The 16,176-nt window shown below is 39.8% G+C and overlaps 2 long non-coding RNA genes across 2 annotated transcripts in view; both read left to right on the top strand.

Moving 5' to 3' along the window:
• Nucleotides 1–16,176, top strand: part of LOC143151026 (uncharacterized) — a 54,206-nt gene that overhangs the window by 30,567 nt on the left and 7,463 nt on the right. The gene's annotated exons all lie outside the window — the stretch shown is intronic.
• On the top strand, nt 210–16,040 carry LOC143151022 (uncharacterized). The gene is made up of 2 exons (XR_012993220.1): nt 210–741; nt 15,902–16,040. It is a non-coding gene; the product is annotated as an uncharacterized LOC143151022 (long non-coding RNA).

Below are 16,176 nucleotides of genomic sequence, written 5' to 3'. Positions count from 1 at the left end.
CTTCCATCTTTCGATCGACGGTGGTATTCGCAAGGAAGATGTAATAATTTCTAGTCGGCGATTGATCAGAACGCCAATTTAAATTTAAGCTCATTTCGCGCATTTTTAATGGGATTGACGGTTGTCCGCTAGACGCCGTGACAATCGATCTGTTGCGTAAGAGATCCGCGTCTAATGGCCGTCGTGATGCGCCAATTATCTTGTTCCGCTCGTAATCGTGATTTTCTTTTGTTTCGTTCTTTTCCGTTTTCGTTGTTAGAAGGTTTACGCGCGAGGAGAATCGTGGTTAATTATCTGTTCGTAATAGCGTAATAGAGCAATTGTACGGGATTCATTTTTTTTCGTTTGGGACCACTTGTTCGTTGCGTAGGACCTCGTGTTCGTTCTCGTCCTGCGTGTGCCACGCCATCTTGGACGCGTGCTCGGTGATTCGTGTTTTCCGTACCGCGTCGTTCGTCGAACATCAATCGCGAGCGTTACACGTATTAATTACATATTTGTCACGGTGATTAAATTTTGAAGTTTTTCGATAAAGAGGCCCGCGATGCAGCCTGCTCGAACGTACGTTTGCCTTGTGTTCGCGTAAGACGCAGGGAAAGCCAAATCAACTTTATCGTCCGTAAAAATTGGCGTCGCACCGTTGATAACATCATGCATCGTTCATTGGCGAAAATTGTAGCTCAACGGTTAATGGACGCGACAAAATCGCCCGGACACGAAGACCAAACAAGGGACCCATGGGTACGTAATGTTCACGTGTCATTAAGTAAACGTTTTACACCATCTCGCTCGGAATAATTTCCTCAACGAGGCTATTTATACGGCATTACCCGCTTCTCTTTGACGAAATTTCACACGAATTTTTTTCCCCCATCGAATCGCACTCGAAACGAAACGCAAACGAATCCTATATAATAGTTGTATTCGTACAAAGTGCGAACACAATGAACATTATGCCGCTACGACGGACCGGGATTCGCATTTGCAATGCGTTTAACCGGAATATTACATATCTAAAAAGCGTGAAGATTGAAACGAAGGCCACGCAATGATAATGAAATTTCCGGTAGAATTGGTTAATGCCGTAAACGGTGCATTAAATACGCAGCGTAATTACGTGTCGGTTTCGTTAAACTTTAACAGCTAATAGACCGTTTCAATTACGTCGAGGTGATTTTTTAAAACGGGAAATACCTGTAATGGTTCGAGCGACGAGAAACACACGCCAATGGAGATTCGTGTACGCGGTTTGTGCATGCACACGATTAATGACGCGCTCGTGCATTACGTCTCCATCGATAACGTTACATTACCCCTGCATCGATAACGTTACGTTATCTCTTCCCGCATCGGTAACGCGGTTACACGTTCGGTTCGCTTTTTAAAATGCGAAAGATGTCGTAACGGCGTGGCACAATGGATTTGCAAACCTATTATGCCATTTAGACGCGCAGAGAAGATAGATGAAAGATATCTACGTGTAACGTTGTTAGTCTCTTCCGTTTTTCTTCTTCTTCTTCTTTTTCCTTTTTGTTTTCCTTAGCGCAAGCCTGTATTCGAAACGGGTGTTTCGCGGTTTTCATGCAGCAGCACGCTTTCAGTTTAATACGTGCGCTTTGTCGGGCGAGAGTAGACTAGATAAAGATCGATGCGAGACGATGCGTCTCCGAGTTCGTCGTTAATATTCCACGAACCTTTTCAACTGCGCCTTTTCAACCGCCGCTTCCACAGCCTTGCTGTGTACACCGTGCGAGAAATATATCGGCGAATGTAACAAAACTCGTGATTGCGAATCGAATTAAAGTCGACGAAAGGCGTCGAAAGTTGACTTCGTCGCTGGTGAGAAATACGCGAAAAGAAAAAAAAGAACGGGAAAAGAAGCGGACGAGCTTCGGTCGCTTTTATCCTTGCTTCTTCTTACTCGTTGCGAAAATGCACCGGCTGCGTTTACTATTCGAAAGAATACGAAGAATCCCTGGATGGCGAAAGTGCAATTTGCGCGGACGATAGAGTTTATCGAATAGAAGGATCGTGTCCAGCAACTCGACACGAACGGTCACTTGGACTGTTTTTCCCCGGTGCAGTCGTAATTAAATTCCGAGGATCGAAGCGGTCGAGGGCTACGCGTGATTGCACGCACTTCGCCGTCAGGCATCCAGGAATTTTCTCGTCCTTTCGTTAGCCCGCGGAGGACATTCGCCCCTCCGGGACCTTTATTCGACCCTACGGTACTACATACATCCCATCCCCGTGCGGACAATTCGGTGTCCCTCGACTCGCTTTTTCCACGCACGGGCAGATTCGATTTTCGCTCCCGTTAAATCGAACCTCGGAATTTTTGCTTCTTAATTTTTTATCTTTTTATTCTTGAAGATATTTATTCTATTTCTTTTTACGACGATTTTCGGAACGAATCGCGCGCTATACTTTCGTCGAACGCTCCCAAGGGTCGCTTTAACGAATACAAGTGATTAATATTTTTTTCGACGAACAGCAGCGTTCCCCCTTCGCGACTCGGACAATTCGCGTAATTTTTCTCGGGTAAATTCACGATTTCAATGGAAAATTCGAGCAAGTCGGCGTGTATATACTGAAAAAAGATAAGTTTCCGGAAGTATTGTACGGTTGCAACGCAGTCCGTCGAATGTACCGAGAGAAAGGAAGAACAATGGTCGGAAACGAAACGAACGAAAATTACAAAAGCGCTCGCATTTGGTGAGTTTCAATCTCTGGCGACGTAGAGAGGAACGACGCGATGCGTACACGACTCGTGCACAGTAATGCAACGTTTAGCGAAATTACTGTCTGTCCGCAATTTGATTGGCGATTTTCTAATCCGCCGCGCCATTTTGCTCTATTCCGTACCCCACCTCTTCGAGATCTATGCTCCCTGTGTGCATTAACTGATTACGAGTCCAGGGAAACGTGATCGATGAGAAACTCGTTGCTAAGCGTGCAAAGACTTTATTCGTCACGGACGAGGGGAGCAGCGAGTGTCGTTAATCAAACCTCGTCGTAACACGCGTGGGTCTCTTCGGACCCCGAGAGATTTACATCACTCGAATATTGTACACACTTTTTCTTGAAGAGTAAGAAAGATACGATCAATATAATTCTTACTCGTTGCCTCTTCAAGGCGTTGACCCTCGTCGTGCCACGCGTGGGTCTTTTCAGACCCGGAGAGACTTTTACATAGTTCGATCGTAACGTTGGCACAATTTTCCTTAGAGGTTAATCAAGGTACGTTAAAGTAACAAAATTTGTTTCACTGCCGGTTCGACGTGTGAACCCTCGTATCACGCGTGGGTCTTTTCAGACCCGGAGAGACATTTACATCGCTCGAATATTGCTGGTACACACATTTCCTTAAAGGATAAGAAAGATACAACCAAACAATATAATTCTTACTCGTTGCTTCTTCGACGTGTGAACCCTCGCCGTGTCAGGCGTGGGTCTTTTCAGACCCGAAGAGACATTTACATCACTCGAATATTGCTGGTACACACATTTCCTTAAAGGATAAGAAAGATACGATCAAACAATATAATTCGTACTCGTTGCTTCCTCGACGTGTGAACCCTCGCCGTATCACGCGTGGGTCTTTTCAGACCCGGCGAGACATTTACATCACTCGAATATTGCTGGTACACACTTTTCCTTAAAGGATAAGAAATATACGATCGAACAATATAATTCTCACTCGTTGCTTCCTCGCCGTATCCCGCGTGGGTCTTTTCGGACCCACAGAAACCTACACAGCTCAATGGTAACATCGGTACGACTTTCCTTAGAAACTAACAAACGTACCACCAGGTAATAGAATCTTGGTTCGAGGTGCGCGCGCAACGGGTCCGTTCGGACCCACGCGCGGCCTCCCCCTCGAGGAGCCCAGGCCGCCGTTACGCGAAACTTTCGCCTCGTAATTGCTCCGGTGTAAAAGCTCGTTGGGTAAATTATAATAAACTTATCGCGGGTCACACGTAAGCGTAGTAGGAACGTTCACGCGTTAAGGCGCGTATCGGAGGGCGGTGGTTCGTGTTTCCTCAATTAGGAGGGAAGCGTCGGACGCCAACCGCGGGCTAATTGAATTCTTCTCGTTATCCCTCGCGTAAGATGCCCGGTCCTGATTCTTCCTAGGGGTCTGAGCGTCCAACCGACACGGTCCGACGCGATTCTTCGTATTACACGCCCAAAGGGCACGAATACGAGGGCCCGATAACGATAATCGAAACCCATGAAACTTACTTGGTGAATTTTGAACGCCGACAAGATCTCGCACGGTCGATCGTACGCTCGACGATTTCCATCGGAACGATCGGGTCCTTAAACAAAATTGCACGCCGATCCGCATAAATTTGCATGGGGAAGTCTGGGTTAGGATCCCTGAATTACAACGTATACTGTTTCTGGCGGTTCTTTTTTTTCTTTTTTTTTTTCTTTCGCTTCAACTTCCCCGTTTTGTCTCGCACTTCGTAGCCGGTTCTTCGAAATACAAAGTGAACACGATCCGCTTACTCGCTCAATAAAGGACAGGAAAAAAAATTGTCTATAGACTTTCGCTGCCACTGCGATCGAAAGGCGGCGGTAGAATGTTTAAATACTCTTTCGCTATCGGATACGTGGGGCAATCGCGCGTAATATGGAACGTCCGGTTTTAAAAGCTTGTCAAACGTAGGGAATTTGTTCTTTTTTTTTTTAACGAAACCCACGAGAATATTTGTAGGTATTGATGTACAAATAGTCCATGTGCGAACAAATGTTTCAAAGTTATATTTAGAAAGATAAAAAATATCGCGATTGACGATTTGGAAGTAAAGCTGTTCAGTGTGGAGCGTGTGGAGCGTGTGGAGCGAATTTGTGGAGAAAACTCGAGAAATGTAGATTTTGTTAAGAAGAAGATATTTATCGAAGCAATAGAGACGAGTAAATAAGTATCTTTCGTTTTCTTTAAACAGGACTACTTTCGAACAAATTGCAAATTTTTGTAACTCGATCAAAAATAAGGAAGATCTTTGCACTGCGTGTAACAATATTTATTTATTCTAATAAAATAGAAACTTTAATAATAATAATACTATTGTAATACTTTCTTTACGCTTCTGTAAGTCTTTGTTCTGCAACGTTGTCTATTCGGTTGCAATCTATTCTACAATTTTATTTTCCGATACGTAACGGTATATGAATCTTTACAATAAGTTTAAATATTTAATCGAAAACCGAAACCGCTACGATTGTCGTCGGCGAGTTCAAAGATCGTGAAAATTACCTCGTTAAACCAGATCCGTGTTGTTCGAGGGTCAACTATATATACTTCTTGATTGCAGCAGGGGTCGGCACGCTTGCACCGCGGTACAATGGAAACGTACCTATAAATCTCGCTCGTCCGACAGTGTAAACGCGTAAATCAATATCGTAATTGTTTTCCATCGGGTCCCTTGAGCGCGCCGCTGGGAATCGACCGTGAAGATTTTTTTCGCGCGCCTCATCTTTCGCAGGGTGTTACTTAACACGTTAAACGTCACGGTGGTCCATGGGGACCGGTGCTCCAAAGTCACGATTCTCCAAAGCGCTTACAACAAGCGAACTGTGATGCTTGTAAACTTATAAATGTTATTAGCAATACTATAAAGTAACAAGTACATCGAGAAATTATTGAATATTTTTTACATTAGGGTTTCAGCGAATATCGTGGACATTCGTAATATTTGTAAACTTTCAAATATTATTAGTAATATTATAAAGTAACAAGTACGTCGAGAAATTATTGAATATTTTTTACACTAGGGTGCGAACGAATATCATAGACATTCGTAATACTTGTAAATTTTCAAGTACTTTGTTATTAGCAATAGTATAAAGTAACAAGTACATCGAGAAATTATTGAATATTTTTTACATTAGGATTTGAACGAATATCGTGGACATCCGTAATACTTGTAAACCTTAAAATACTATATCATTAGTAATATTATAAAGTAACAAGTACATCGACAAATTATTGAATATTTTTTACGCTTGGGTTTGAATGAATATCGTTGACATCCGTAATACTTGTAAACTTTCAAATATTATTAGTAATACTATAAAGTACATCGAGAAATTATCGAATATTTTTTACACTAGGGTTCGAATAAACATCGTGGACATCCTTAATACTTGTAAATTCTTCAATAGCGTTACTCTCGTTAGTAACAATACAAAATAACAAGTACATCGACAAATTATCAAATGTGTCAATTTTTTACACTACGGTTTGAATAAATATCCTTATTACTTGTAAACTTTAAAAAATCATTACTCTCGTTAGTTGATGTCTCGAATATCGTTGAAATCGGTAATACTTGTAAACTTTCAAATACTATATCATTAATAATATTATAAAGTAACAAGTACATTAACAAATTGTAAAATATTTTTTACACTAGGGTTCGAATAAACATCGTGGACAACCTTAATACTTGTATACTTTCAAGTATCATTAGTAACGTTATAAAGTAACAAGTACACCGACAAATGATCGAATATTTCAACTTTTAGCACCACGTTTCGAACGAATATCGTGTACGTTCTTAATTACAAAAAACCGTCGTGGCGTTTATGTTAATCGCGTCTTTGTCTGTAACGAATCACCGCGTCAAGGTGGATAACAGGTAACGAGAGACGAGGTTGAGAAGGGGGCGGAGGGGTGGGGGTGGGGGGTGGAAATATCGCGTAGACCTCCGCAACCCGTTCCCTGGTTCGCGTTTACCGCTCATTTACTCTCCTGGCAACTACCCCCGTGAACATGCTCCGCGAATTAGCTTTGTTCGCGAGTTCAACGAAGACCCGATTACTTTTGCTGACGCTCGCGCGGTGCATCGGCGCACCCTGGCTGCGCTGCATCCGCCCGTAACGTAGTCGATACAACGAAAGAGGACGGAGTAATTAATGAAAATAAACCGAACCGTTTCATCGCGAGGAACCAAAAGAAAAAACGAAAAAAAAGAAAAGAAACGAAAATATTATAACGACGTCCCTTCGTTACCGTGGGATCTGCGCTGATTTAAGAACCGCGAAACGCGTGTTCTCTCCGCGCTGATTAAACGTATCTTCGAAATGCACCGATATAATGGGAGAGGGGGGTACGTCGAAAGTGCACAGTTGATTGTACGGACGGTCAACGAAGGAAATACATACTTCGTGTGCCGTTTTTTACAATTCTATAATACTATAATAATTATCTATACAGTGTGTATGTATATAAAATATATTATAATAATTATACATATAATATAGATATATATAATAGACTATAATAATTATCTATATAATATATATAATATACTATAATAATTATATATATATAATATACTGTAATAATTATCTATATAATATACTACAATAATTATATATGTAATATATATATATAATATACTATAAAAATTATCTATATAATATACTACAATAATTATACATGTAATATATATATATAATATACTATAATAATTATATATATATAATATACTACAATAATTATACATGTAATATATATATATAATATACTATAATAATTATCTATATAATATACTACAATAATTATACATGTAATATATATATAATATACTATAATAATTATCTATATAATGTACTACAATAATTATACATGTAATATATATATAATATACTATAATAATTATATATATAATATACTACAATAATTATTAATATAATATATATATATATATAATATACTACGATAATTTTATATGTATATATATATAATAACAGTTGTATAATAATAATAGAGAGATAGAGAGATGCATGATCCAAGAGGGTTCATCGAATCGTAAAAGCCGATAGAAGCTGTCGTTCGGTTGTCACCAACTGGGGCAAAAGAAGCGGAAACGAATCACGTGGCCGCGATAAAATTGAATTCGTGGGACTCGAGGGTGTACGCGAGACGCTTCCGAAGAATGTACACGGTGTAACGTAATAAGTGGGCGACACTCGAGGGGCTTACAAGGCATCCGAAAACAACGAGAATTGTATACAAATTGTATATTCTTGATTCGCTCGCGATACAGAGCGTTTCGCGTTTTATTCGTGTACGATTTTATCTTCTTGCGACGCGTTCGTAAATTGTCGAGTCTCGATGCCTGCACAGAGACGTTTAATCCACGCGATGAAAACTTTTTCGACGATCCTGTTGGGATACTTGGTTAGTACAATAACGGGAGAGGAACACAGTTATTTAACCGTTTTATTATCGTAAGGAGTAAAAAAAATACAAACCACTCGTTGCACACACTCTCCATCTTTTAATCGTTCGACTAGATCCTCTACTACTACTCTACGTTTTAGAAAATGGAGGATATATAATTTAATAAAATGTTTATACACTCTAAAAATATCATGTTTCATTTTCACCAAAAAAAAAAAAAAAACTATATGATTTTCCAAACAACCCAATATATCAATCTCACATGTTTCATATTGTAGGTATCTCAATCTCACGTGTTCCATACTGAGATAAATATCGGTTTGATTGGGTGTGAAGGAAAAATGTTTGGGAACGGTACCGAGCGGATGTTTATAGTTCATAGCGTGATATCGGTTTCGAGAGCGTGAATGGATCCTGGGAACGCGTCTGGAGTTTTTAGGAGACCCACGAGACGGGAAGAAGAAAGGACTTCGTCAAGTGTGGATCTGGTCGGAAAGTCGAGGCGCGTTGAGCGGAGAACGAAGAGTTTCATTTTCAAATATATTTCGTGTCTTTTTCACAAAAGGAGCGTATCGTCGCAATCTGCCCGAATGTCTAACATTCTTCCACAATACTTTATTGCAAAATTTACAACCTAATTTATACCTAAAACTACTCAAGATAGTTTGATAATGATCGACATCCACAATACTCTATTGCCAAATCTATTACCTAATCTATACCTAAAACTACTCAAAATAGTTTGACAATGATAGACAATACTCTATTGACAAGTCTACTACCTAATCTATACTTAAAACTACTCACGATCGTTTGACAACGATCGACATCCACAATACTCTATTGCCAAATCTACTACCTAATCTATATCTAAAACTACTCACGATCGTTTGACAATGATCGACATCCACAATACTCTACTGCCAAATCTACAATTTCAAATCTACTGTCAAACTACTCACGATCGTTTGACAATTATTGACATCCACAATACTCTATTGCCAAATCTACAACTTAATCTATACTTAAAACTACTCACGATCGTTTGACAATGATCGATATCCACAATACTCTATTGCCAAATCTAGGACCTAATCTATACTTAAAACTACTCACGATTGTTTGACAATGATTGACATCCACAATATTCTATTGTCAAATCTAGAACCTAATTTATACTTAAAAATACTCAAGATAGCTTCACAATGATTGACATCCACAATACTCTACTGCCAAATCTACAATTTAATCTACAGCTAAAACTACTCACGATCGTTTGACAATTATTGACATCCACAATACTCTATTGCCAAATCTACTACCTAATCTATACTTAAAACTACTCACGATCGTTTGACAATGATTGACATCCACAATACTCTATTGACAAGTCTACTACCTAATCTATACTTAAAACTACTCACGATCGTTTGACAATGATTGACATCCACAATACTCTATTGTCAAATCTACATACTTTAAACTACTCACGATCGTCTGACAATGATCGACATCCACAATACTCTATTGACAAGTCTACAATTTAATCTATACTTGAAACTACTCACGATCGTTTGACAATGACCGACATCCACAATATTCTATTGACAAATCTACTACCTAATCTATACCTAAAACTACTCATAATCGTTTGTCAATGATCGACGTCCATAATACTCTATTGCCAAATCTACAACTTAATTTATACTTAAAAATACTCACGATCGTTTGACAACGATTGACATCCACAATACTCTATTGCTAAATCTACCACCTAATCTATACTTAAAACTACTCACGATGGTTTGACAATAATGGACATCCACAATACTCTATTGCCAAATCTACTACCTAATCTATACCTAAAACTACTCACGATCGTTTGACAATGATCGACATCCACAATACTGTATTGTCAAATCTACATACTTAAAACTACTCACGATCGTTTGACAATGATCGACATCCACAATACTCTACTGCTAAGTCTACGACCTAATTTATACCTAAAACTACTCACGATCTTTTGACAACGATCGACATTCACGACACAATTGACAAAAACGAACTCGTCGCAGTCCTCGATGTTCGAATTTGTCGAAACTCTCGTTCGATTTCGAGCAAGAGTCGCGACACAGTATTCCGAGCGACGTATCGTTCTTATCGAAAAGACGAAACTGATTCACAGAGGATATGAATCATTCGAGAGATATCGTGCATTGTTCGCGAACTGACGAACGAAATACGTTGTACCGGTTTCGTCGAGTTGCTATTACTCACGTATCTCGCGAAAAAAGAAAAACAAGGTAAAATAGAATGTACGTTCGTACGAATATATATATATATATATATATGCATATATATAGTTTTTTATTGTTGTCCAATCAGACACCGAGTATTGGTCATTCGTTACACTACGCTCTGTAATTACCCGTCGAAAACGTAGCTGTCGGATAAATGTCAGTTTTTCGCGCCGGTTATCGTTACGCGTTTGTTATTAACGTTGGTACGCTTTTCCATCGGGAGAGGTGCAGCCACGTGTGTTTGAAACTTTGCTCGTTGCTTGTGCGTTTGTTCGCCCCGTTCTGCTTTTGCGCTGGTAATGCAATTTCCCGTCTAGAGATTAATCTGGTTTCCGCGCGATACCTCGCACCTTTGCGGCAACGTTAAACACGCTTCCACCTCGTTCACGGAAAATAAGCTACGTTATTCCGGTGTTGTAATTGGGAGGAATGTCGCAGGAAAAGAACATTACGCTTACAAGTTTACCGAGTTCCTTTCCGCGACAACGGGGGAGAAATTGAGACTTTCTTGGATAATTTTCAAGTTTTCGCGTCAACGATTGAAAAGAAAAGAAAAAAGAAAAAAAAAAAACATTTCTTCCGTTGTATTTAACCCTTTCGCTTCGTCGGGCGTATATATACGTCCTTCAAGGACGACCATTTGTATACGAAGAGCGTGTATATACGCTTTGGAAAAGTGGTCGGTGTAGTAGGAAGAGCGTATATGTACGCTTTGGAAAAGTGGTCCCTGAGGTACGAAGACCGTATATATACGTTCTGGAAAAGTGGTCGCCGGGGTACGAAGATCGTATATATACGCCGTCGAAGAATGACCACTCGTATACGAAGAGCGTATATACACGTCTTCAAAGAATGGCCGTTCCTATACGAAGAGCGTATATACACGACCTCGAAGAATGACCATTCGTATACGAAGAGCGTATATATACGCTCTGGAAAAGTGGTCGCTTAGGTATGAAGAGCGTATATATACGCCCTCGAAGAATGACCATTCGTACAGAAAGAGCGTATATATACGCCATCGAAGAATGATCCTTCGTATACAAAGAACGTATATATACGCCCTCCAAGAATGACCCTTCGTATACGAAGAGCGTATATATACGTTCTGGAAAAGTGATCGCGAGGTACAAAGAACGTATATATACGGCCTCATCAAATGACCATTTATATACGAAGACCGTATATATATGCTCTCGAAAAGTGGTCGCTGAAGTACAAGGAGCGTATATATACGTTCGTACAATATATACTTTTATTTTATACTTTACATGAGATACTTTTGTTAATCGAGTATCTGGCATCGAAAATGTCTTGAATAAAGCATAAAAAAAAAAATATCAAGTTCGAAAATGTGTCGTCTGTAGTAAACGCGGAAAAAAACACGAGTCGAGTACTATTGTTCACAATGTGACGTTGACTCATTCGTGGTTCCATGCTTTGAACTTTATCGTACCAAACTTGATCATTAATATTGCGTTCAGCTTTAAATACTTTAGTAATTTCTTTAAATACTCAATAAAAGGTATAACGGTATTTATTTTTAATTATCAAGTACAAACAAACGTGCAACGTTTATTGTGACGTTGCGTAAAAACGAAGTCGAAATATAACATCAAGATTCTTCTATTCCCTGTTCGTCGTACATCGAATAAAACGATTTAAACAGTTATTGCTACAAGTACTCTATCCGCGGTGATCCTCGTGGGAATTGAAACGTTCTTTCGTCGATTACGTTCCGCGACGATTCCATTGGAGAGTACTCGCTCCAAAAAATCGAGAACTAAGATTCTTCTCAATATACATAAATCTCGATCTCGGTACTCAGGAATCTTCATCTCTCGACTCTCAAACATCATTCGATTTATCGCATAACCCAGTAAGTAGATGTGACCAACTCCAAAGAGAAAAAAAAATTCAACTAGGGATTATTAAAGAGACGAAGAAAAGATTCTTTTCTCATGTGAATCTACTCGACTTCAACGTTTCGTTCAACCGTAGTAAAAGAAGGTTTAGCCAAGTATTCAATCTAAAGATTAGACTCGGATTATTATACACAGATTGGTAAAACATACTCTACATTTATTCGTTCGTTGCATACGTCGCAGACATTAGAATTTATTATAGTAATAACGTACTCAATTCTAAGTCTTGTCACTGATAACCCAGTAAGTATATGTGACAAACTCCAAAGAAGAAAAAAAAAATTCCAACTAAGGATTATCAAAGAAACGAACCTATTCGACTAAGAAAAGATTCTTTTCTAACGTGAATCTACTCGACTTCAACATTTTATTCAACCTTAGTAAAAGAAGGTTTAGCCAAGTATTCAATCAAAAGATTAGACTCGGATTATTATACACAGACTTTGACTCTGTCGAGTCAAGTGTCTCGACACTGTCTTATCCTGTTGGACAGCTTCGAGAAACTTTTTATTCGACTGTTAAAAAGAGTCTCCAAGTTCGCGTGGACAATCAACACAGAATGTTTCCATAGCTCCTCTGGTTCTCGAAGAATTTATTTTCGAGCCAAACTAGTTCATCAAAGACTCTCATGCGAAGAATCGAACGAAACAATCGTTTAGAAATAATCTAAACATCTTCAGCAACCCTATTAATCGCACTCCAACGCATCGGTGACTATCGCGCGTCACTATGTAAGTTCATCCTCGTATATCGGTCTGTTCGGTTCGCCTTTCGACACGGATCGTCAGCTACGTGTCTTCTGGCACCCTCTATTTCAATATATACCCCTCTCTCTGCATAGACGTGTGTTCGTGTACGTCTTCCTTTCAGAGCACAGATTTTCGCGCAGTCGACGCGAATGCTCCGCGACTTTGCAATTCCAGCAGACCTCCTTGCGTATCGGCCGGAAGCTGGTGTGTCTCGTCTCTCCTCTTGCTCGCTGGAGCAGCCGGCTCGTTGGAAAAGGGAAGGCAATCGCTTTGGGATTTTATCCCGGATTACCGTGAACGCGAGAGAGACGGAACGGTAGGAAAAAGGTAGTAATAGGAAATACTCGGTCGGTTGGTGGTGAAACTCTTCGATTGCAACGGATTAAATGGAGACTTTCGGGCAGAGCAAACACTCACCGTCACGAGGAGAACGTGAATCGTTCGTCCTCTCGTTTCTTCGTGCGATTGGTACGCGATCGTCCCACGTATCACCGTATCGGTTATTCGAAAAGTAGCCTACGTGTTCGCGGGCTTGGATAACTGGTCGCAGTGGACCGAGTCTCGAATACGAAGAATCATTCTTGGACATCGAGACGGACTTCTTCTCCACTCCAACGTCTTATCCGGAAGCTCGATCGATCGAGATTAAAAGATGTGTGCAGAGCCCACGGGCATCCGGGGACATCGACCTTGTCGAGACGTTGCGTCCAAGGACTCGATCGCACGAGTCTTTTTTTTTTTGACTTTGTTTGTCTATTTTTTGAAAATCAAAATGTGGGTTCGTTTCCAGGCTAAGAAATGAAATTCCTCTCGCGACGAGTCTTTTTTTTTGAAAGTCAAAATGTGGGTTCGTTTCCAGGGTAAAAAATGAAATTCCTCTTGCGACGAGTGTTTTCTTTTTATTTTTTTTTGAAAGTCAAAATGTGGGTTCGTTTCCAGGGTAAGAATTCCTCTCGCGACGAGTGTTTTTTTTTTTGTATTTTTTTTTTGAAAGTCAAAATGTAGGTTCGTTTTCAGGGTAAGAAATGAAATTCCTCTCGCGACGAGTCTTTTTTGTCTTTCTTTTTTGAAAGTCAAAATGTGGGTTCGTTTTCAGGGTAAGAAATGAAATTCCTCTCGCGACGAGTGTTCTTTTTGTCTTTCTTTTTTGAAAGTCAAAATGTGGGTTCGTTTTCAGGGTAAGAAATGAAATTCCTCTCGCGACGAGTCTTTTTTGTCTTTCTTTTTTGAAAGTCAAAATGTGGGTTCGTTTTCAGGGTAAGAAATGAAATTCCTCTCGCGACGAGTCTTTTTTTTTATTTTTTTTTTTTGAAAGCCAAAATGTGGGTTCGTTTCCAGGGTAAGAAATGAAATTCCTCTCGCGACTTCTCAGAGGAGTGTCGCGAGAAACACCACATCCGTGGCTGGGTAAACCGTTAGAGGATAAAGTTCTCGGTTCGAGCATCGGCTTCCCGAAATCAGATTCTCGTAACTTTGTTTCCACGGTTAGAGGAGCAACGAACTTTTTGTCCGACCGTTGAAAAGAGTCTCCGAGTTCGCGCGGGGACAATCAACGCGGAATGTTTCCGTGGATCCTCTGGTTCTCGAAGAATTTCTTTTCGAGTCGAAGAGGTTCGTTGAAGAGTCTCTTGCGAAGCATCGAACGAAATAATTGTGTAGAAATAATGTGAAATGATTTAGAAAGAAGGAACCTTGTCCTTGCGATTTACCAAAAATAATTCGTAGACTAAGAACGATAGTAGTTGGGTGATGTTGGTTGAACTTTGTCCTAGTTCTCATCTACTGTACTCTGAAGCTATCCAACAGGATAAGACAGTGTCCAGACACTTGATTTGACAGAGTCAAAGTCTGTGTATAATAATCCGAGTCTAATCTTTAGATTGAATACTTGGCTAAACCTTCTTTTACTACTGTTGAACGAAACGTTGAAGTCGAGTAGATTCACGTGAGAAAAGAATCTTTTCTTAGTCGAAAAGGTTCGTCTCTTTGATAATCCTTAGTTGGAATTTTTTTTTTTCTCTTTGGAGTTTGTCACATCTACTTACTGGGTTATCAGTAACAAAACTAAGAATTGAATACCTTATTACTACAACAAATTCTAATGTCTGCGACGTATGCAACGAACAAATAACTGTAGAGCATATTTGACCAATTATCTGTGTTATGGTCTCTGACAGTACTCCTACGATCGATGAGTCGTGTTAATATTGTTTGTCTATAACTGATACTGTCGCGTTTTGTCTGCTGGTGGTTCTCGAAGAATTTATTTTTGATGAAGAATTTTATTTTTTAACCCAATATATCGGGTCTTCTCACATTTTGGCATCGCAGGAAACGAAGAGACTGACCTAGCAGCGAACCAACGCTTGTAAACTTTCTAAGTGCAAACAACTCGTATCCGAAATAACAGAAAATAAATCCACCGAGTGTTTTCTGTCTCCAATTTCAACAATTCTACATTCAATCTACAACACTCTGTTTCACTGGTCAGTCTCTTCGTTTCCTGCGATGCCAAAATGTGAGAAGACTCCATATATTATTATTGTTTGAAAAGTCGTTTCATTTTCTTTGGTGAAAATAAAACACGATTTTTTCAGAGCGTACAAACATTTTATTAAATTGTATTATATATTCTCCATTTTGGAAAACAAAGTGACTTTCCGAACGATCGAATAAAATATCAGGGTTGGAATTATTTCTATTTGGAATATTTTCTTTCGCCAGGTGAGACGTAAAAGTCTCGTCACACTCGAAACGACGAAGCTCGTCGTTGGATGCTCGATCTCGTCATTCCTCGTAAAACATCACGAACGATCCTGAGGACGAGTCTTCGCACAGCCCCCGTTACCGTTTTGGTGTTACAGCCTCGAAACTGTAGTTCATCCGTCTCCGAGGTGTCCTCGAGATTTCATTTCGGAGCAATCTTCCCGTAGAATTTCCTACGAATGAATTTCCACGCGCACCTACATCGCCACGAGAAGGTAATCCACGGCTTTGCT

The sequence above is a fragment of the Ptiloglossa arizonensis genome, chromosome 1 (genome assembly GCF_051014685.1).
Source record: "Ptiloglossa arizonensis isolate GNS036 chromosome 1, iyPtiAriz1_principal, whole genome shotgun sequence".
NCBI classification, from domain to species: domain Eukaryota; kingdom Metazoa; phylum Arthropoda; class Insecta; order Hymenoptera; family Colletidae; genus Ptiloglossa; species Ptiloglossa arizonensis.
Note: the sequence above shows the minus strand (reverse complement) of the source record. Positions and strands in the feature narration are given on the sequence as shown.